This window comes from Pinus tabuliformis, chromosome X (assembly GCF_031772625.1).
Source record: "Pinus tabuliformis cultivar Carrire ecotype Pingquan chromosome X, CPIR1, whole genome shotgun sequence".
NCBI classification, from domain to species: domain Eukaryota; kingdom Viridiplantae; phylum Streptophyta; class Pinopsida; order Pinales; family Pinaceae; genus Pinus; species Pinus tabuliformis.
Genome location: NC_142308.1, coordinates 920,421,237 through 920,443,831, shown reverse-complemented (window position 1 = coordinate 920,443,831; position 22,595 = coordinate 920,421,237).

Sequence of the window (22,595 nt, the reverse complement as noted above, 5' to 3'; positions counted from 1 at the left end):
TGGGCCATCGTTGAACTATTAACAGAGGAAAGTGCAGAAGATGATCCCTGTGGTTGAGAAGATAAGGATATTACGACTCCAGATGATTGAGAAGGAGATGTGGGAGTTCTGGTGGACTGATGGAAAATGATCTAAAGTGGAGGAGTTGATGGTTGACTTCACAGTGAAGAGGTTGAGATGGATGATGATGACAAAAGAGTCTCACTATAGGACCCTTTAGGAGACTTCCTTGCTCTCTTCCTTGTAGGTAGAGGTAACTCGGTTGGCTGAACAACAAACTTTTCAATCTTTAATCTGGTAAGAGGATGAGCAGGGTTATATTGCAAAGTCACTGTGCCTTGAGATTTATTAGATTTTTGAGGAGATATAGAGAATTGTTGAAGTTTGTGAATCAAAGATTCAACTTCAAGAGGTCCAATAGTAGATTGTTCTAAAATATGTCATGGTTTGTAGCAGCGACTATTGCTCCAACGACTTCTAACTCTGGATTTAAATATTCTAAATGCAATGGAGAAGTCGGGGGGGGGTGGGGGGGGGATGGTGAGGGAAATTTACTCTCAGAATGGTATTTAGATTTACACTTGCTTGCCATTCATAGTTCTGGGCCCTCCTTCTAGTGCCAAATATGTTGAAGCCCCGAAAATCGGGTCTACAACAAGGGGGATACCCACACGGTCCGGACCTTCATTAGCAGCTCCTTTTCCGTTTGGTATAGTGGGTTCGACTGGGGATATGGGATCAGTTTCCCAATTTATGTGTGTGCGTGTGAAGGATTGATATTTCTCTTTCTAAAAGTTCCTAAGTGAGATGCTCTAATTCTAACTCTAATCTAATAAGATGCAAAATGTATTCTAATAAGCAAAAATATGTAAATCTACACTAACCTGAGGTGTAATCCTTCTGTTATGCGATCTAAAATGATTTCAAATAACAATTGGTAATAAAGATCATTCAACTGTTATGAGAAAAGAAATCAATAGAGATGAACTACTTCATATAAGAACTTAGACGAAACAGTTGTGAAAAAACATATCGCATAATAAGCTATTCATACATTAAGCACAAATAAACAACTATCACCATACAAAAGTGCCAAATGATAACTCAAGAATTCACACATCAATATATAAAAAACTAAGCGTGAATATCACTTTTAACACAAAGGCAGAAATAGTTAAGAGATAAAAGTACCATTTATAACTAGTCCTAGTCATGAGCTTCAAGTGATAATGATTTATCTCTTCTTCATCCAACATTCACTAAGAGTTAAAAAGTGCAACTTCAGTAGCAGATATTAAATGTAGATATCAATAGATCCTGTTCCATTCATTCATCAAAACCTCCTCAGAGGGTACAAAAGTGCATGTTCTGGGGATAAGTTTTTGACAAATTTCAGGACCCTTCTCTAAATGCATGAGAAGGGTTTAAATACTACTAACTAAATCTAAAAATAACTTATTACAAAAATGTAGGATGTGGTTTAAATGACTGTCCTTATTTTGGGCAAAAATAAAATGAAATTAAAACTAAAACTTAATCTAAAACTAAAATCACTAACTATTTCTGTATCTGCTCCTTGAAGTCGTACGCGTTCAACATCTGTTTGAGAAGAGTCGGTTGGCCGACTTCCGATTTTAGCTGATCTGCGTAAATAGAATCGGCAAGAGCTGGCGCCATCCTCTCGGCAGAATTGATGATACACTTGAGAGTCATCTACTGGCTATGTGGCTTTACCAAGTACATCCAGTAAGAGTCCCAATTCAACTTGGTTAACCTTTGGATTGATTCTGCCTTTTCTTGAGCCTTTTGTCTCGAGTCTATTTGTATTTCTTGTGTTTTTGGTAGATACCATTTTGAAGATATTTATGAAAAGTACCACTGGTTCTAGGATTCAAGTCTTACTTTTAACCTCTATCGTTGCTTTTTTACAAATTTTTGGGCTTACAGGTGACTGAGCAATTAGAATCTTTCCCTTTCAAGAAGTTTTTCTCAGCGATGCACGATTATCACTAGGCGCTAATCGCGCATTGGAAACTGCCTTCGTTTCTTGATCTGGGCTTCCTTGGTGCATTTTTTTCCTTTTACGCTTTTTCTTTTAGTGGATATAAAGCTCAAAATATGTAAAAATAATGATTCCGTAAGCTCTTGACCGTGAGTCTTAAACTGTCTATTCCTAATATCAGCATTGTCCAGCATCCATTTAACCATGTGTGTGTATGGGAGAATTTTGGGCCTCACCGCTATCCTGTGTAATAACGAACAAGCTAGCTCTGTAAGGGATTCCTTGGAAGAACGATGTGAGCTTGCAGTAGCCTCAACCTCTGTTACTCTGGGATTCTCTTCTTCAAGTAGATTATACATGCCTTGCCAAGTAGAAATACCAGTGTCTCGGGTGCAGGTGGTGTCTGTATACAACAACACCATTTCTTTCTTTTCAGAGCTCGGGGCTTTGCCTTTCTTTCCCATTGTATCCTACGTATTGCTTCGTATATTTCTGTATTCTTTGTTCTTGCAATTTACAGGTGAAGTGAGAATAATGATAAGGAAAGGTGACGAGAAAGTTTTAAATGCTAAAGACATATAAAATACACCACCTTATGTGAAATGATTTCTCGATGAGCACGAAACCCTATTCCATTAATGACTGACAACTAAGTCATTAATTATCATTAAAGCGCATAACCAGGTCTCGGTTTATGGAAAATACTTTTTCGAACCACGAGCCTGAAAGATCTGCGATGAAGTGATTTTGCGATTTGCTTTGCAATATCACAGATCGCAACATCGCAGAATCATGACATCGCTTGCTCGCTATATCACAAACTCACAATATCACAATATCGCAATATCGCATTATCGCATAATCGTTATATCGCAATATCGCAATATAGCAATATCGCAGGAGCATGACATATGACAATTTTCGTTAATCTATTTTCTGCGAAATGCGATTTGTGATATGCGCCATCGCATATCAGCAATTTAAAGTTTTTCAACGTAAGCGGTGTTTGACGCACGCGATCCGATATATGTCTGTAGTCCCGTATCATGATCTCGAAATATTAGAATTCAGCTTCCAAGGAGGTATCCATGATATTTTGCGATGCTATATTTCCTAAGGAACAATCCTACTTTATCATAAAACTTAGGATTTTTTTGATTTTTTAAGGGTATTCTCCTAAGTTTTTTGACGATAAGTTTTATTGAAAAAGGAAATACAAGCACTAATTGATTTCTAAATTTTGAGTAAGGGTCCACACTTATTTAGTATTAGTAATAACACTAAACAAGAAGGGAGGTTGTTTCTCGCCACAACACCACCATGTTGCATTTTAGGTGTAGGTTATATCAAAAGGTAGATCTATCCATTGAATGGTCATTGATGAAGCCGCTTCGACCTACCTAATGTCTAATTCATGTTCACTCGCCTTAGTTTCTCCCACTCTTACACCATCATCAAATTCCCTTAAAGAATTCGATGTCAACACTTTCATCCTGAAAGGATACCTTGCCAGCTACCCCATCACTCTGAGTGGGAAAACTGTAACGGTGGATATTGAAGTTGTAGATCGTCATCTCGACTATAGTCTCGTTTTGGGAGCAGTTGGACTTATTCCATGTCTGCCATTGTTTATTCAGTCTTCCAACTCACCCTCTTCCCGTTATATGGGAAAATAGTCACATTGGACCAATTGTTCTTCTATACCCCAGATTACTCCCCATTTCCTAGTGCCATCATGTCGTTAGAGGATGCTATACCTAACTCTTATATCAGTGTAGGTACAGTGCTTTTGAAGGTTTCCTCCCTATCAGGTTTCTTTCCTCTCCCACCGCCCAAGGTTCCACAGATGGATTCTATGGTATCTACCATTCCTAATGACCAAGCTGATCCCTAGATCCTCCTGGGCCCTTCAGACATTGAATCCTATGGAGAAAAAATGATTCTTTCACCAACTAAATTGGCTTATTAAGCCATTCAATCTTCATTTGATTCTTCCTCTACTTTGGTCATGGCCAAAGGTACCACTTCCTCTCCCATCATAGCTCCTTCTAATTATCCCCTCAATGGAGTCCTACCCTTGGATGAATCTATTCGAGTGATCATGTCTTTAGAAGAGAGACCTTGGGAAAATTCTCATCATCACACTTTGATATCTAATTTGGACGCGACGCCTTTGCAAATCCTGCCTTTTGACCCACCTGAGATTGTTCCTTCAGCTTATAAAACTATCGAAATTATGGATTTGGAAGTTAACCTGGGAGATATTTCAAATACTATGGTCATCGATATCTCCGTAAAAACAGGAATTGTGGAAAACATTCAGATTGGGGATAACTATAGTCCTGAGGAAATTTCAAGCTTCACTTGTCTTTGTAAGGAATTTCCTAATGTTCTCGCTCCGTATTTTGAGGAAATTCCCAGCATAGATCCTTCTATTTTCAAGCATGAGATCAATGTCTATGACAATTCTAGGATTATCCGAAAATGAATTGGACCAGTCCAGCCCCACAAAGTTGCAACTATCAAGACTACAGTCGAAAAACTATTAAGTTGTTGGGTTGTGTTATATTTGTTCCATGACTAGCCCATGTAGTTAACCGGGGTGTTATAGGGGGGGCAGAGCCCCCCTTCGTTGCGCTGATTGCGTAGTGGGGGGGTCACAAGGGGTTTGATGGGTGTAGGTAACCCCACTCTATGGGGTCTGGGGCAGCACCCGAAACAAATTTTAGTTTTGGACCCTGTGTTAGGTTGGGTGGACCCACCTATGGTTTTGTGCATGATTTTCGCACATGGTTTTGGACGCGATGGGTTTTGGTCCATGGTATTGGATTCTTCGGAATGTATAAATATGTATTGTAACATTGAAATGAACATAATGAAAAATCAAGCTGGTAGTCTCAGTTTTGGGATCTAGGGGAAAATCTCTATGTATATGTCTTTTATGTGTTATGCTCTAGCATTTTCTATTTACCGTGTTTTAGAAATCGTATGCAAGTGATTGTTGTACGGGGTTAAAACCTACATTTGGTATTAGAGTTGTTTTGTCTTCAAGGGGACACCTTTATTGCTGAGGGGTTTTGCTCAGGCCTGTGGTAGACCCTGTTCAGTGGGAGATCTGTGAGATCGATTCTGTTGGTGAAAGAAGATGGTGAGCAGTGGAAAGATAGAGATCAAGAAATTTAATGGTCAGAGTTTTGAGTTGTGGAAACTCAAGATGGAGGATCTGTTGGTGGATAAGGATCAGTGGATCATGGTAGATCTGGGTACTAAACCAATGGGAGTGTCTGATGAAGAATGGAAGAAGTTGGATTAGAAGGCAAAGAGCACAATACGATTGTGTGTCTCAGATCTAGTATTGTTGAATACATCAGGGGAAGCTACGGAGAAGACTTTGTGGGACAAGTTAGGGACTTTGTACCAATCTAAGTATCTGGTGAATAAACTTTTGCTGCGGAAAAAGCTGTATAACCTGAGGATGAAAGATGGAGACTCGGTAACAGAGCATCTAAATGCATTTAATATTGTGGTAAGTCAATTAGAATCTGTTGATATTAAAATTTCAGATGAAGATAAGTGCATCAGTTTGTTGTGTTCTCTACCAGATTCGTGGGATAGTCTGGTTATTGAAATAGGTAGCAATGCAGCTGCCTTGTAGTTTTATGAAATAGTCTCATCCTTGCTGACTGAGGAGATGAGACAGAAAAATATGGAGAGCCAAAATGGTGATTCCTTGTCTGTACGAGGACGGTCCCAGAACAAAAAGAAAAATAAGCCATTGAGTGGAAGATCTAAATCTCCATGAAATCCTATAAAGGTGGTGTGTTGGAAATGTGGAAAGGAAGGGCACTACAAAAGGGACTGTAAATATAAAGCTCCTGATAAAGGAAAGGGATCTAATGATGCTCCTTTTATACAGGAAAAAAGCACCTCAGATGAAGGTGGGGATGTGTACTTGACTTCTTCAAGTACACATGTAGATCATGAGTCATGGTTGATTGACTCAGGTGCATCCTTTCACTTCACTCCTCATAGAGAGTGGTTCTGTGAGTATGAGAAATACAATGGTGGTGATGTCTTCTTACAGGATGATAGGAGGGCTAGAATCGTTGGTCGCGGAAAGGTAAAGTTGAAGTTGCAAGGTGGAAGGGTTAGAACACTTCCGGGTTTTTGCATATTCCTGCATTGGCCAGAAATCTGATTTCTGTAAGCAAGTTGGATGATGCAGGTGTAAAAACAGTGTTCAAGAAGGATACCTGCAAGATGGTTTGGGGATCACTCGTATTGATGTGGGGAGTTCAGATTGAAACTCTGTACAAGCTGCAAGGTAGCATGGTTGTTGATGGGTGCAACAATTTTGTGGTTACTGAAAGTGGAGTAGAAAATCTAGTGGTCTTTGGAGAGAAGACCATTCTGTGGAATCAAAGGCTTGGACATATTGGAGAGAAGGGCCTTCAAATACTTCATGGTAAAGGTATGGTAGAAGGTATGAGTAATAGCTCTCTAGATTTTGATTTTTGTGAAAATTGTGTATATGGGAAGCAGAATCAGGTGAGTTTCCCCTCTGGTGGTAAGAGGGCAAAACAAATATTAGAGCTTGTGCACAGTGATGTGCTTGGACCTGTGAAGGTTCCATCGCTGGGTAATTCTGTGTACTATCTATAATTTATAGATGAATTCTCAAGGAATATATGGATATATTTGAAGTCTTTGACAGGTTTAAAGAATTTAAGGCTCTGGTGGAAAACCAGACAGGGAAGAAGATAAAGGTGTCGAGGATTTATACGGTGGAGAGTTTTGCAGTAAGGAATTTGAAGAATTTTGTAAGAAGTGTGGTATAGCATGGCAGAAGACTACTCCATATACACCTCAGCAAAATGGAGTTGTAGAAAGAATGAACAAGACGTTGATGGAAAGTGCAAGAAGCATGCTTAGTGGTGCCGGGTTAGGACATGAATTCTAGGCAGAGGCGGTGGAGACTGCATGATACTTGGTCAACATGTCACCTTCATCAGCACTGGAGGATAAGCCTCCACAAGAGGTATGGACTAGTAAGAAACCCTCTCTTTCACATCTGAGGGTATTTGGATGTGATGCATATGTACATGTTCCAAAGGAGAAAAGAACAAAGTTGGATAGTAAATCGGAAAAGTGCATATTTATTATGTATAAGGATGGTTTAAATGGTTATAAGCTTTGGAACCTAGTAACAAAAAAGGTTTTGTACAATCGAGATGTGGTGTTCATAGAGGTGAAAGATGTTATTAAACATGAAGTGCAGTGAAAGGAATATGAGAAGATAGAGTTTGAGCTAAAGGATGAAGAATTAGACTCTACAGCAGAGGAGGAGTTAGAAAATGAAGAGCCACAAAATATGGGTGTGAGAAGATCAGTTCGAGAAAAAAGGTAGCCAGAAAGGTATAGTCCATCTGCTTTCTTTTCAAATTTTGCTTTATCTATTACTGATGATGATCCCAGAACTGTGAAGGAAGCAGTAGATTCAAAGGATGGAAAACTCTGGAAAGAGGCCATGGTTGATGAAATGAAATCTTTGCACAAAAATGAGGCTTGGGATCTGGTGGATTTGCTGGCTAGAAGGAAACCCATTGGCAACAAACGAGTGCTCAAGAAGAAGACAGACGCAGAAGGAAAACTAGAGAAATATAAAGCTCGGTTGGTAGCAAAAGGTTATTCCCAGGTGCCAGGAATTGACTTTGGTGATAGTTTTTCTCCTATTGCCAAGGTAAATTCTATGAAATTACTATTATCTATTGCTTCTACTTTTGATTTTGAGGTAGAATAGATGGATGTGAAGACAATATTTCTTCATGGGGATTTGGAAGAGGAGATCTACATGAAGCAACCTGAAGGTTTTGCGGTGAAGGGTAAGAAATAACTGGTATGCAAGTTAAAGAAGTCTCTATATGGGTTAAAACAGTCAGCAAGGATTTGGTATTAGAAATTTGATACATTTATACGGGGACTTGGCTTCACCAGAAGCAAAGAAGATCACTATGTGTATTTTAAATTAATTGGTGACCATGTTATTTATCTGGTCTTGAATGTGGATGATATGTTGCTAGTTGGAAATGAAAAAGAAATCATCCAGGATTTGAAGACCCAATTGTCCTCCAAATTGGACATGAAAGATCTTGGTGCTGCAAACTATATTTTGGGCATGGAAATTAAAAGAGACTGGGAAAAGAGGAAGCTATGGTTAAACCATAGGAAGTATGGCGAGACAATACTACAGAGGTCTAATATTCATGATAGTCAATAGGTGAAGGTTCCTATTCCTGCAGGTGTAAATTTATCTGTTGAACAATGTCCCAAGACACAAGAAGAGGAAAAGGACATGTCTCGTGTTACATATGCAAGTGCAGTTGGTAGCGTGATGTATGCAATGGTCTGTACTAGACCAGATATTGCACATGCAGTGGGAGTATTGAGCAGGTTCATGTCAAAACTAGGAAAGGAACATTGGGAAACAATGAAGCAGGTTTTCAGGCGATTATGGTTTGTCCTACCGAGGAAGACCAATGTTGGACAGAGTGTTGAATATTCATGGCTTTTTTGATGTAGATTCGGCTGGAGATCTGGATCACAGAAGATCTACAAGTGGGTATTTGTTCAAGCCATTTGGAGGTGTAGTCAGTAAGATGAGTAAGAAATAACCTCTAGTGACACTATCAACTACAAAGGCAGAATACATGGCAGCCACTCAGGCAAGCAAGCAATCAATTTGGTTGCAGAGATTGTGTTCAAGTATGGGATTGGTACAGGGAGCTATAAGGATAGACTGTGACTGCCAAAGTGCAATCTTCTTGGCAAAGAACCCTGCCTATCATTCAAAGACAAAGCACATTGATGTTCAGCATCACTTTATGAGGGATATGATAGAAGACAAAACGGTGTTGTTGGTAAAGGTGGACACTTTGAATAATACTGCAGATGCATTGACAAAATCTGTGAGCTCTGAGAAGTTCCCTTGGTGTAGAGAAACAATGGGCATTGCAAGGCTGGATAAATGACTAAGCTCTCTTATGCCCCCCTATGGAAAGAAAACAAGAGGGAGAATGTTGGGTTGTGTTATATTCTCGCCGTGACTATCCCACGTAGTTAATGGGGGGTTAGAAGCGGAGTAGAGCTCCCCTTTCGCTGCGTCGACTGCGTAATGGGGGGGTCACAAGGGGTTTGAGGGGTGCAGGTAGCCCCACTCTATGGGGTCTGGGGTAGAGCCCCATAAAAATTTTGTTTTGGAACCTATGTTAGGTTGGGCTGACCCACCTATGGTTTTGTGCATGATTTTCACACATGGTTTTGGAAGTGACGATTTTTGTTCCATGGTATTGGATGCTTCGGCACATATAAATATGTATTGTAACATTGAAAGGACATAACAAAAAATCAAGCTCGTAGTAATGGTTTTGGGATCCAGGGGAAAATCTCTGTTTATATGTGTTTTATGTGTTATTCTCTCACATTATCTATTTTCTATGTTTTAGAATTTGTATGCAGGTAATTTCTTTACGGGGTTAAAACCTACATAAGTGCTAGTTTCATCTACCTCATTCCCTTGAGTAAATGGGTTTACAATCTGGTTCCTATAGACAAAAAACAAGGCACCATTCATGTCTCTGTCGACCACCATGATTTGAATACAGCATGTCCAAAATGCAACTATCCATTTCTTTTCATTGACCATATAATTGATGATTTCATCGGTCGCGAGTCCTTCTCCTTCATCGATGGTTTTTCATGCTATAACCAGATTGTTATAAAAATGTGGACTAATACAAAATCACCTCCATTTTCCCTTGGGAACAATTGTGTATCGAAGGTTCCCATTCGGTCTCAAGAATGTGGGTGAAGCCTTTTAGCACTATGTTCTTTCAATTGTTGTTGAAGAAACCATAGAGGTAACCACAAAACCACATTGGAGTTAAGGATCTGGCCTTTGTAAACTCAGAGAGGGATCTCTTTGTTAGATTTAACTTTGTTGTATTTGTGATTTTAGGCTAGCTATGAATGTTCGGTAGTTTGTTTAATTGTTTGAGATTTGTTTTAATTGGTTTGGTTGATTAGATTTATTGGGTTATGGTGTCTACAAAATTAACAGGGATCTGTCTCAGATTTTCAAAGGAGTTTGAGAGGGAAAGCTATCTAAATTAACTAGATCCTTTATATTTAAATGAAATGTAATAGAAGAACAGAAAAAGGTTCAAATAAGAAAAAGAGAAGTTAGTAATTCTTTAAATTAATATCAAGAGAAAAAATTTAAATAATCCACAACCATAATGAGAGTGTATCTTTCAACAAATTATGTTCATCGACTTTCTGTAAAATATTTCAGATTTAAGAACACATAAGTATGGAAAGAAATAAACACATAGACAGTGAGAGAAGAACTTCACCAAATAGTCCAACACATGAATCCTGTGAAGGATGTCCTTTTTATTATTGATCAAACCATCAAATGGAAAGAGTACAATCACTTTATGGAATGAAAAAAATCAACCCTTCATACTTTAAAAAGGGAAGTATTTATAAGCTTTATTTACAAAATATGCTGTCAAAACTGACCAGGATGTATTTTAGGAACTTCTAGAACAAATTATATCTTGTTGTTACAAAATATAGTAAAATTAAAACTGCTTAGATAGGTAGTCATAGCTTTCTGCAACTACTGAATATCTGGTCCTCAATTTTCTGTTGCACTGTTGGTCCTATGTTTGAAAATAAAATCATCTTTTCACTCCAGTAACTTGCACAGTTTATCCTAACATTCTTCACTTGGAATATACATCTCTAGTAATCTTCTGTAAACCTCATCTACTTTAGTGTACTTGGTAAGGATGGGTTTAATGATAAATAAATTTTTGACCTCATGCTGGACATTCAAATCATTCTCTAAGGTCTCCAAGAAAGCTTTGCTTGTAATACAACCTTTTATGCTTACAAATTTGGAGTTTTCCCTTTTCTATATCCACCAAAGTTTTGTTATTATCATCTAGAGGAAATTTTTGATTTAACACAAACAAGCTTGGGAGCCCTTTGTTACTTAGCACTTCAAATTTGTTGAAGAATATCTAAACATTGATTCCCAGACTTTAACACTTCTCTTCCAGCTGCAACAAAAGCTTTCTTTCAGTCAATACTTTCTTTGGCTTCCAAAATTGTTTCTGTATTGTCTTCTATCCCTAATTATTCCAACTCATACTTCTTTGGAATTTAGGAACCTAATGAGATGTGTGGCATCATTAGGCTTGTCTTCTAGTTGCTTTTGGATCTCCTCAATGATTTCTTTAGATCTTTTTATTAATTCATTATACTCAAATTAATCTATATAGAGGACCAAATTTTATTTATGGAGTTATGGATATATATCCATATTCTCTACTTATCTTGAGCTAAGTTATGACCAATGGAATCTTGTTGTTCTAATTGTTGCAACCTCTATGCTAGTATTTGAGATTCTTATACTTGAGCTAGATGTGAAGCTTCACTTTTTGCTTTATACTCCTGAAAAAAATTTATCTCTCCTGCAAATCTCTTGATTTCTTCACCCTGTAAAGACATCGCTTCCATTTATTTTTCTAGTTTGTTTGCAGCTTTTTTAGTTTTTTCAATAGTGGTCGTTGATGTAGAAGTTCCTGTTGTAGGTATGGCTGCAAGGGGTACAATGTTTAATGGAACTATAGCTAACTGTGTATTTTATTTTTTTTCTTTGATTAATTTATCCATCACAGATTCCATGTCTATGATTTGAGCATTCTTCTCAATGATTACCTTCAACATGTCTTCCTTTTGTGCCTGTGTCTCTCCTATTTCCTTGGTTTGCGAGTCCTCTGTGTCTAGAAGTTGTAACTTCTTTCGAAGAGATGCAATGTAAAATTTTTCTTTTTGATTATTTCTTCTACTTCTTTAAGATTCTCTAGATCATATCCTATATTAATGAGCAGTCCTTTTAGTGATTTAATCCTGGTATACTTTTCTAGAGAGGAAATATTTTTAAGTTTGATCTAAGATTGAATATTATTTAGTGACACTTGCAATCTAGAAGCGATCATTACAGTGTTGGTTAGGGTGGAATATATCATCGTCCATGTCTTTTTATGCATCTCCATCTTTTTAATGGGATGGATATCCTTGGTGTCAAACTCAAAGGAAGTATTTTTATAATCTGTTGCTTTTTTGGATGGAGGACTTGAGCGTAAAGAAAGGCCATCTCCATTCTTCCCTTCTCAATCTCAAAAGATGATAAAATTCTACTATGAGTAGAAGAAGTTTACTTCCAGAACTGATGATATGTGTGCCTTTGAGGAGCTCATTTTTGAGCTTTGTATCCTTGTATTCGTCAAAAGTACTTTTTTCCCTCTCTCCATGAACCAACTCTAATGTTTGAGTTGAATCTAGATTTCCTTTTGAAATTGATGAGACTGATGGAGACCCTGCATCTGGATATTTTTTCTATTCTAAAGAAAACAGACCCTTTAGGACTAAAAGGGCTGAAAATTCTCTCTCCTTTAGACAATCTATTTTATGACTTGTTTTGGTTTTCCTTCTGTAAATTTTAAATTCTTTTGCTGAGAGTTCTTTGACTGATGGGGAACCTTCTTCCCTTGGAATTTTCTATGTCTTTTCCTATGGGATAGGAGTGGATGTTGTCAAAAGATGTTATTCTGCTTCTTGTAAAGTGTCCTCCTTCGACTCAATTTGGTTCATATATTTCACAATTTCATGCTTATGTGTGTGAACATAAAGGTTGGTATTTTGTTCCACGCTTAGGTTATAAATTATACCAAATGGATCATAAGACCAAGTTAATATTGAATGAAACTTCATTTTCTTCAATAGAATATCTGCCTCCTTACTTGTTGCCCTGTTGTTGCAAATACAAAGTCTAATTTTTGCCTTGATCTTGAACTGAGATTTCTTCTTGGATGAAACAAAATGAATTTCATTTGAGTTATCATCTGCCTGATGTATTATAGAGAAAATATTATCATGGGGAGGTATTTGGGCAGCTTGTAGGGTGGCAATTGACACCCATACACTCTGATCTCCATGTAATTTTGGTACAAGTACGAGTCACCTGTTTTGGCCTTCTGACTGAGGTGTAAAGTCTGCTGAATTTTCTTATTGATCCTAGGCTCTGTTCTTTTGCTTAGTAGTTGTTGGATGAATGAATTTTTCAATATAGTCTTTGAAGTTATATTCATTTGAATCATTCCTCACCAAAGAAGTCCAGAAAATTACTGGTTGAGCATTTTCTTCTTCATGTAGCTTCTAGAGCATGAATGGAAACTTGTTTGCTTGATAGAAAATGAACATGTAAACCAAAATGGATGCACACTTGAACATTCCTTTAGTTAAAAACTTCAAGAATTGTTCATGTATAGAATCAACAATAAATTGACTGAAATTAAAAATTATGGAGGATTTTTCTTTACTACAAGAGATAGGTAGAAAACCTAATATAGGCTGATCTACACACTCATATAGATTATACCCTAATAAACATGAAACGACGGAGACAATTTTCTTTGATTGATTAGGGAATATAGAAGAGGGATAAGGGGGATTCTTTTTGTGTGATTAGGCATCTTCAGGAAAAAATATTTCAAAACTATGAGCTCTCTTGTACATAGTTATTAAGTAGTTATTAGTTTATATTACAATTTAGTTTAGGCTTCTATTTTTTATTTTATCTGATGCTAACAATGGATTCCTATCGATCCTTTATATCTTTTATCTTTTTTAACTCTCCATATGTTGGAGAAACCTCTCCACTGGTAACTAGGCCCAGTTGATAACCAATTAAAGCTACCACCCCGAATGGAAAAGAGTTTGATTTGGGGCTCTAACTGGGTGATCTGCTACTTATTTATGAGTACAATTTTTGCCATGAACAAATCCATAAAATTTTAGTTTGATTGAACTAACTATTGGTGGATTTCACTACTATGTCTTCAACTTCTTACCTATATAGGCATAGCGACTATGATGTTGTTTCCTTCAACAATTCCAAGGTGCCTAAGTATTATTTTTTCCTGGATGTCAACATTCCAATTTTGTGAGTACCATTTTCTAGAGACATGATTTCTTTGGTATTTTGGATAATATTTTCTGAAACTTAATTAAATGACTATTTTTTGTTCTTCAAAATTCTCATCTTCATTACTTTCTAGGTCTCCTATTGAATGGAGCCTAGCAATAGTTTCCATGCCCTATTTATATTCATGTTCTTAAATGTTGAGTCCCTCCAATTAATTATGTTACCTAGGCTGCTATAATAAAATTGATCATATTCTATAATGATGGCTATTCCTCTATCTCATAAGTTGGAAGAAAAAGAGTAATAGTATAGTCAATTATCAATTGTTTCATTTGCTTGATTAAATATATGGAAATACGATGGGCTAATAAATCCTATTTCTTTAATATTATACCATTTCAAAATTTTCTTATATCTTTCTTAGCACATGAAGAGTGTAACTTTGGGGAAATTCCATGGAAACCACACCATTTTTCTAGATTGGGTTCTTCAGATTTTGGTTATAGGCAATCACTGAATTGTGGAATTCATTGAGACTATAGTGCATTATTATTGGTATCTGCATCTTAATTTTTATGTATCTACCTTAATTTTGATTTTCCTCTATTGTAGAACCTCACATATAATTTCAAGTGTTTTTGATAAATTTTGGAAATTACACTGATGTTGTTGTTCTCTTCAAGATAGTTTCTAGCTAGGAAACTATTGCAAGGTACTAGGATGCATGTTTTTAAAAACAAGGGTTATTATGGATTTGAAACCCATATTTGATGTAAGAAAGAACACCCTTCTTATATTTAATGAAATTTAGGACTACTTTGAACTATGGCACATACTAACAGAGTTGGAGGTGATGAAAGAATAATTAAGAAATATAGTAGACTCCCTTAATATTCACATGAATATATTGGTTATCTGATATAGAGAAAAACACATAGGTTAATAGTTTAATGGTTTTAAAAAAGAAGATGATTTAAGTTACATGAAATCAAGGGAGCATTGTATCTTTTCAAAGGTATCAAACAAACATTCTCGATTTCATCATAGATCATAGGATGAAATAAAACGTTTCCAAGTGATGTAAGGGAAATTGGTCCTTAATTGAACCTCTTAAATATTTTATATAGCTTTAATTTTTCTCAAATGAAATAGAATATGAAACTTATAGGAAACAAACATTGACCAATTGCGACAAACTATTATTTGTTGAAAGAATAATATTTTGACTAGAGTTCTCTAAAGGTTTCTTTTTGTTAATACAAAATACATATTTTTATCTCGAAATGAGAACGCTTTACATGAATTCTTCATGAGTTTTATAGAAAATAAACATGAAAACCTTTTTCTACAAAAACTATTTTCTAGGATCTAGCTATTTAAAATTGAAAGTGTCTTCAATGGTCTAGTCATAAGATGTCATTTGTCCTCTTTAAAATTTGACCTCTATTTAGCACCTCAATATAATTTATTAAACATAAAATATTAAACTTTATGTAATTCATACAATAATTTTGTTTTAAACATAGTTTTTCTTTTTAAATATTTACAATTTTCAAAATCTATAAGAAATAAGGTCTTAACATTGGCTCCATCTAGGGACTACATCTCCATATGGGATTTTCAAAATCATATCATGTTCGTTCACCTCAATATATGGAGACAAAAACTATATAAAATTATCACTATTGCAACGAAATATTAAATCAAACTAGTTATTTACAAAGAAAATGAAATAAGAATAATTGGATTCTTCAGTATTATATGAAATGATTTAGTTACTACCCATTTACAGAAAGTAATAAAATTTGACCATCCAAATTCTGCAAAATGAATGTATTGTTCCTCTTAGATTTAGAAATGTTGAAAGGCCCTAACTAAATATTAGCAAACTTTCCATTTTTTCCCTTCTCCAATCTTGTAGCATTCCATCCAAGAATATCATCTCCTTGATTGAATTCTCTTTCTCTATTTTTTCTGTCAAACATGTTCTTCATATTGTCTTGGTATTGTTGTAGATTTATGTAAACATGTATCTATCATGTTCAAGATTGATAAGTTGGTTTATTATCCTTATGAAATAATCTAACACTTCTTAAGAATTTTTCAATAAATACATCACAAGAAATTCCAATTGAGTAGGAAAAATGACCTTAGTACAATAACTATCTGGAAAGAATATTTACTGGTTGATCTTCTAATAGAAACTTTATTAGACAAAACATAAAATTTTAGATGAATATACCAACTCTTTTTATGATCTAGTGCTGATACCTTGTTAATCATATTAAAAAGACTTTTTTTTGAGCATTCATCTAATCCATTTCCCTAGTGAAAATATGTTGTAGAATTATGAAAAGGAAAATGATATTTATGACAAAATTTACTAATTTTAATTGAGTTGAAAGATTTAGGATTGTCAATGATAATTTCTCTAGGACAAATAAATCTAGAAAAAAATAATCTCCTCTAAAAAATTTATTTGCCACTGTATTATTTGCAGCCCTTGTTTTAATGGCCTCTACCCACTTGGTAAAGTAATACATAGCAATTAAACTCCATTTATGTTGATTATTGGATCGTGGGAGTCTTTCTTCAATGAAATATAAACCCCATTGAAAAAAAGGAGATTCCACAAAGAGTAGAATTAATGGAAGATATGTCAATTTTTATTTCCCTACTAACATTTCGTAAGGAATGCAACTTTGGACTTTAGCAACAAATTCAGAAAATAACTTTGGACAATAGTAACCTTCTCAACATATTGTCTTCCACATGGCCCTTCATGAACTTCAACAATTATGCCATCTGTCTCATCTTTAGTTAGAAGCCACAAAAATATGCCCATGTGTTCTTTCCAATATAATTTCTCATTGATAATGCAAAATTTTATCACCTTGAGTTTAAGAGATGTTTCCTAACTTTTGTTTCATTCTATTGAACACTAAAAATTGGGAAGAAAGTAAACAATATATTTATACTGCAACGAGGAAGATTTTTTTTCATTTTCTATTAGAGAAGGTTCTTATGTATTTTTCTATGGAGTAGAATATATAAACTACATAATAGAATTATTTCCTATTACCTTGCAATTGGATTCCTTGAAATCTTTCTAGGCATTGCCCCTTACTAATTTGGTTGGCGTACTCTCTAGGTCAAATTCTTGAACCTTAGCAATCCACATGCCTATCTTTCCATGGTTGTTTGATTGAGTTAAAAATGTTTTCACTATATTATTTGGTACATATTAAATTATATTAGAATGTAATATATAAGTATTAAAAGACAAGAGCTTGAAGAAAAACATATTCCTACTTGTCTATAATATCATATTTTAAATGTGTATCCCTCATAATCTTACTGAAATTCTATTAGATATTTAAAAGTATCTTCATTTTTCTACAATAACACAACTACTAATGTTAAATGACAAGAAAATGAAAATATACTGAAGGGTTTACCATAATCATGGTTGGAAAGTACTGGATCTCCTATGGGTGCATCTTTTATCTACAAAAAATATAGCTTTGAATGCACTATCCACCTAACCTCTTGATCTTTCTTGAGCATATGTGTTATGTCCTTCACTATTTCTACATAATTTGGAATAAATCTTGTCAACAAATTAATGTTTTCTAAAAATATTGTATTTCCCTCTTATTTTTGCGATGAATTATAACCTGAATTGCAAACACTCTTTGGGGACCTATTTTGACCCCTTCCTTGGAAACAATGTGTCCTACAACTTCACCTTCTTTCATTCAAATTTTTTATTTTTAAGGATAAGAGAAGTCCAAAATTTCCTACATTTCTAAAAAGCCTATCAGGTGATGCTTCAAATGTTATAAATATTAGTTAGATATTATAATAAAATCATTAGGATATATTACAATGAATTTATTTTCAACACCAATTTTTATTTATATGGCTATTTTAAAAGCAACTCTAGCATTCATTAAAGAAAAAGCAACTTTGCATAGATAAAATTTCCACGTGATTTGGTTACAATTGTCTTACTTTGATATTCCTCCTCTACTAATATTTTATTGTAGCCTAAAAATTTATCTAACATAGATAATTTGGCTACTTTAGATACCTTTTATACAACGAAAACCATATTAAGAAGTGGGTAATATTTAGAATGTGTTCCACTTTAGTTCCTAAATTCCAAACATAACTTAACTTCTCCACTTCTTCTCCTCATGGGAACCATGTTATTAATCCATTTAGAATATCTTAATGGTACTATGCTTTTAGCATCTAGTATCATTTTCACTTATTTTTCAATTATAAATAGCATAATGGGATTATATTTCCTAATATTTTGGTTGAAAGACTTAGCACCAAGATTTAAAGGAATATTATCTTGAAGAATGGAGGTCTTGTAGGTTTTAAATCATCATATTTCCAAGAAAACAAATGAATGTACTAATGAAACACACCTATGCACCATTATTTTATCTCAGGTGGTAATTCCTTAGAAATCATGATATACATAGGTTCTTCTATTGTTCAAACATTTAATCCTTTGTTTCTCATGACCGATGCCTAACATATGCACTAATATGAACATGATTTTGATAAAAAAATCTTCTCGAATGGTACTAGTCCCTTGGGTATAGAATTAGTTTATAATTTTATGACATTATGATGTGCAATTATGTTCCTCAATTTGAATTATGATTTGAAATCTCTACCTCATTTCCTTGATCTAACTCGTGATAAATATAGGGAGATGAGAATTAATTAATGAACTCCGTGAATAAGTTTATTTTATCATAATGTTCAAAACCTTTGTGGTGTCTAAAATAATCAGTGATTGATGACCTATGTATTACTTCAACCCCATAATGTAATGAACAATTAATTTACACTTAAAAATTACTACTTAACATAAACAAATAATCAATTGAACAATTCTCTTCTCTTGGAATAATACTTATGTTAAAAATGCTAAAAACACTTTTCAATAGAGTCTCATACTTATTTTCCATATGACCAAAACGTTTGGTGGTTATAATTTAAGAGATTTATCACTTTCTCTGCCACAAAAATGTAAGACAAATAATTTTAAGTTTTATTTTAGCTTCAAGTCCCATAATAAGAGCTTCATATTTTTCCACATTATTTCTGACTTCAAATTTAAGATTAAACGCTAGAGTAATTATTTCCTTTCAAGGTGACATTAGAAAAACTCTAGCACCTGAGCCATCCTTTAAGGTAGCTCCATCAAAATACATCCTCCATACTTTATTTGTTGAAAGATATGACATATTTTATGTTTCATATGTTGCATTTGGAATGTTAAATTGATTGTTTATAGATAGAATATAACACCCCAGTTGTTGATTAATTGCAGATACATAATGATTAATTTGGTATTTGACATCATTGACATTGTAAGAAGACTTGGCATCATTGTACAATATCATGCCTTCCCATACAAAAGATAGAATTGTAGCAAACATAATGTCCATTTGGAGACAAATTCCAAATTTAAACAACATGGTTTAGATAAGAGCATCTCAAATTTTGAATGAATATTCATTACAACTATTCCCATGACCATATTTTTAACAAGAATATGTGCTAAAATATATGACAAAATCATAATTTAAACCAATCCATTCCACTTTATTTGAATAAATGGAATAAATATCATGGTATGGTCTAGTGATATATAATCATATCTTTTTCCATAATAGAATTAGGTATCAGATTATGAAATTCCCTTGAATCCGTCATACAATTATACGAAATAAAATCATGAATTTTCAAGGTGAAAAAGGGAGGAGGTTGTTGGAAATATTATGCCATTGATGATTACAAGTGGTAGCAGGTGGCAGTAGGAGGCATAACTGTCGAATAAATACCTTAGGGAGCAGGTTCTAGGCACACAGACAAGGCGAAGGATCAGAATCAGTGCAATTGCTTTGGAGCCAACTCTAGAGTAGTAGATCATCCCAAGAGAAGATGGAAACTACTTAGATGGAAATTTCTTTGAAAGATATTTCCAATGGTGTATAAAAGTCCCAAAATGGCCTCTTGGATTGAAATATAGAGCCAAACAAAGATGTATGTCTCTGAAGTCAAATAATTAAGTTAAAAGGAATTTGGAGGGTCCTTCCCGCATAGTCAAGTTTGGAACATTGTCAAAGTGTAGCGAAAAGGGTGCGAGATCCTCTAAGAGATAACTCTGAGAAATAATGGCAGAAACGTTTGTAGTGGAAAACATTTTCATTGGAGAAAGAGGAGGACTGGGATGACACAATTGTAGTAGTGGCACCTCAAATGATTCACCATGGAGGTTGGCTGACAGTGCCCAATTCTAGGAAACCTGGTGGAAGTTGTTATGATGCTATAGCTAAGAATTTCCCAATGGAGAGTGAGCACCAGAGCCCATAGTGCAGGCTAGCCTAGCAGAAACAACTTGGAGGGTGAATCTCGAAACATTATGTAAGGTGAACATGGCTAAGCACTAGGAGGAAAGTGTCGAGTTACATGGAGGATTTTGAATGACATTGGAGATAGCCCTTTAGACAATATTTGTGGTCACAATAATTGGTTTAACACAAATTTTATCGCAGATATTAATGGTGGGGAGATACTTCAGGGACACCCCTCAAAACCATAATCTGCTGAAGAATGGTTTCGAGGAAAAAAGGCTCGAACTAAATGGTTTTTGAGAAAAAAAATATGACAAAGGAAAATGGCCACAAAATAGGCCTTGGAGGACCCTTCTCTCTCCTCTCTCACAATAGGACAAGTGGTAGCTCATGCTTGGCCCTGACAATAGAGGATAATGACATCAACATCAACCAATAGGAGTTTGACACATGACAAGAGTATTCAACATTTTTGGGCACCCAAGTTACCCTTTTGTGGGTGCACATGTCACCACTCATATGTTGAAACATGGCATGAGTGATGTCATTATGTCCAGGCAATACCCTAATATTGAACAAAAGTCCACAGAGAAAGAGTGTTGGGCAGCAGGATTCGAGACATGTCAGTAGCTAACTAAGCCTAGAGAGTTGTTCCATTGGATATTGGTGTAGTAAGAAGACCCCACAAGACAACTTATCCTCTAAGGCACAACCCTACAGGATTATTATGATGCTTGTAGTAAAGCATTGGGTAGTAGGCACCGAGACAAAAAGGATAGATAAAATAACAATGACAACTAATTAAAAAGGTGTCGGGCAGTCTCCACGAGACACATTGACCATGCGATAAGACCAGAGTGGGTTTACAAACACACACACAAACAAAGTGCTGAGATAGAAGGGGATACAGTCTATGTGTCTTCACATGAACCTATGGCACAAATAGCAACTAGGGGTGTAGAGAATATGAATATTCATGAATAATATTTTTCACTTTGTGTAGAAGCACACCTAATGGTGTGGAGCCATTTATACAAGGAATTGACGCTCGTAGGACTCAAAAGGGCTTAGTGCCCAAAGTGTTAAGCCATGGCTACGGACATTGTCTATTTGGATAGAAAACCAGGTAAAGGAGTTGAGAAAAGGTGCTTCAAGATAAAATAACAGAACTATTATTTTTAGTAGTCAAATTGTGAATTTAGGCCAAATTAATTGCAGATAAAAATAATAGGAGCACTTTTAAATACTGAACAAAGCCATAATTGAAAAAAAAATAGTTTGACCTAGTTTAACTTGCTGATAATGGATTTTGAGATCAAATAACTTCGAGAACATGTCTAGAATACTTGAATATCAAGATTAAATATAGTTAGAAAACTGATACGAAGAGGACAAAGGAAAACAAATAGTGATTCATGCAAAAATCCAAGAAGCCAAACTTAGCAAAAGAAAAACTATAAAAGAGGTTTTGATCAAGAAAAATGGATATAATTTTGGAGAAATATATTTTCTTGTCGCAAGGTATTGGTATCGTGTTCATGATAATAAGATGTTATTGTAGGTGTTCTTTAAGTGGAGATTAAGATTTAATTGTTTTTGAAAGTAGAGAAGGCACTCATTGATACCAGTGTTAAAATGGATGAAAGATGGAACATTGAGTTTCTAAAGAAAGTTGCATCCTATTGATTAGGGGTAGGTGCTCCTTTGAGTGGGTGATGGAGAATAGTTGGGGTCATATCTCCATTCATTTTCGTTGATAAATCAGGGAGTTGTAGGTTCCTCCTAGTTGTAGCGAGAACATTTCATTTGCAAGTTGTAGCTTGCCCTATTAATAAAATGGAGAAGAATATTTGATGCATTTACATATTCTTTGAATCTTCCATTGATTCCTAAAGTAATTGTTGCTTATTGATAAAAAAAAAAAAATTAATGTCTTCTTGTGAAAATAAAATTTTAAAGTAGTGAAACTGTTACAATAATGATTCACCCCACCTCTTGGTATTATTTTAGCTTCCAACATAATCACCACTTCATATTCCTATCTTGTAGATATCGACCAAATAACATAGAGGGATTCTCATCTTGAAAATTTGAAGTACCTTATTATGTTATTGCTTTTGAGGACTGAATCAATTTGACTACTTCTTTCCAGTAT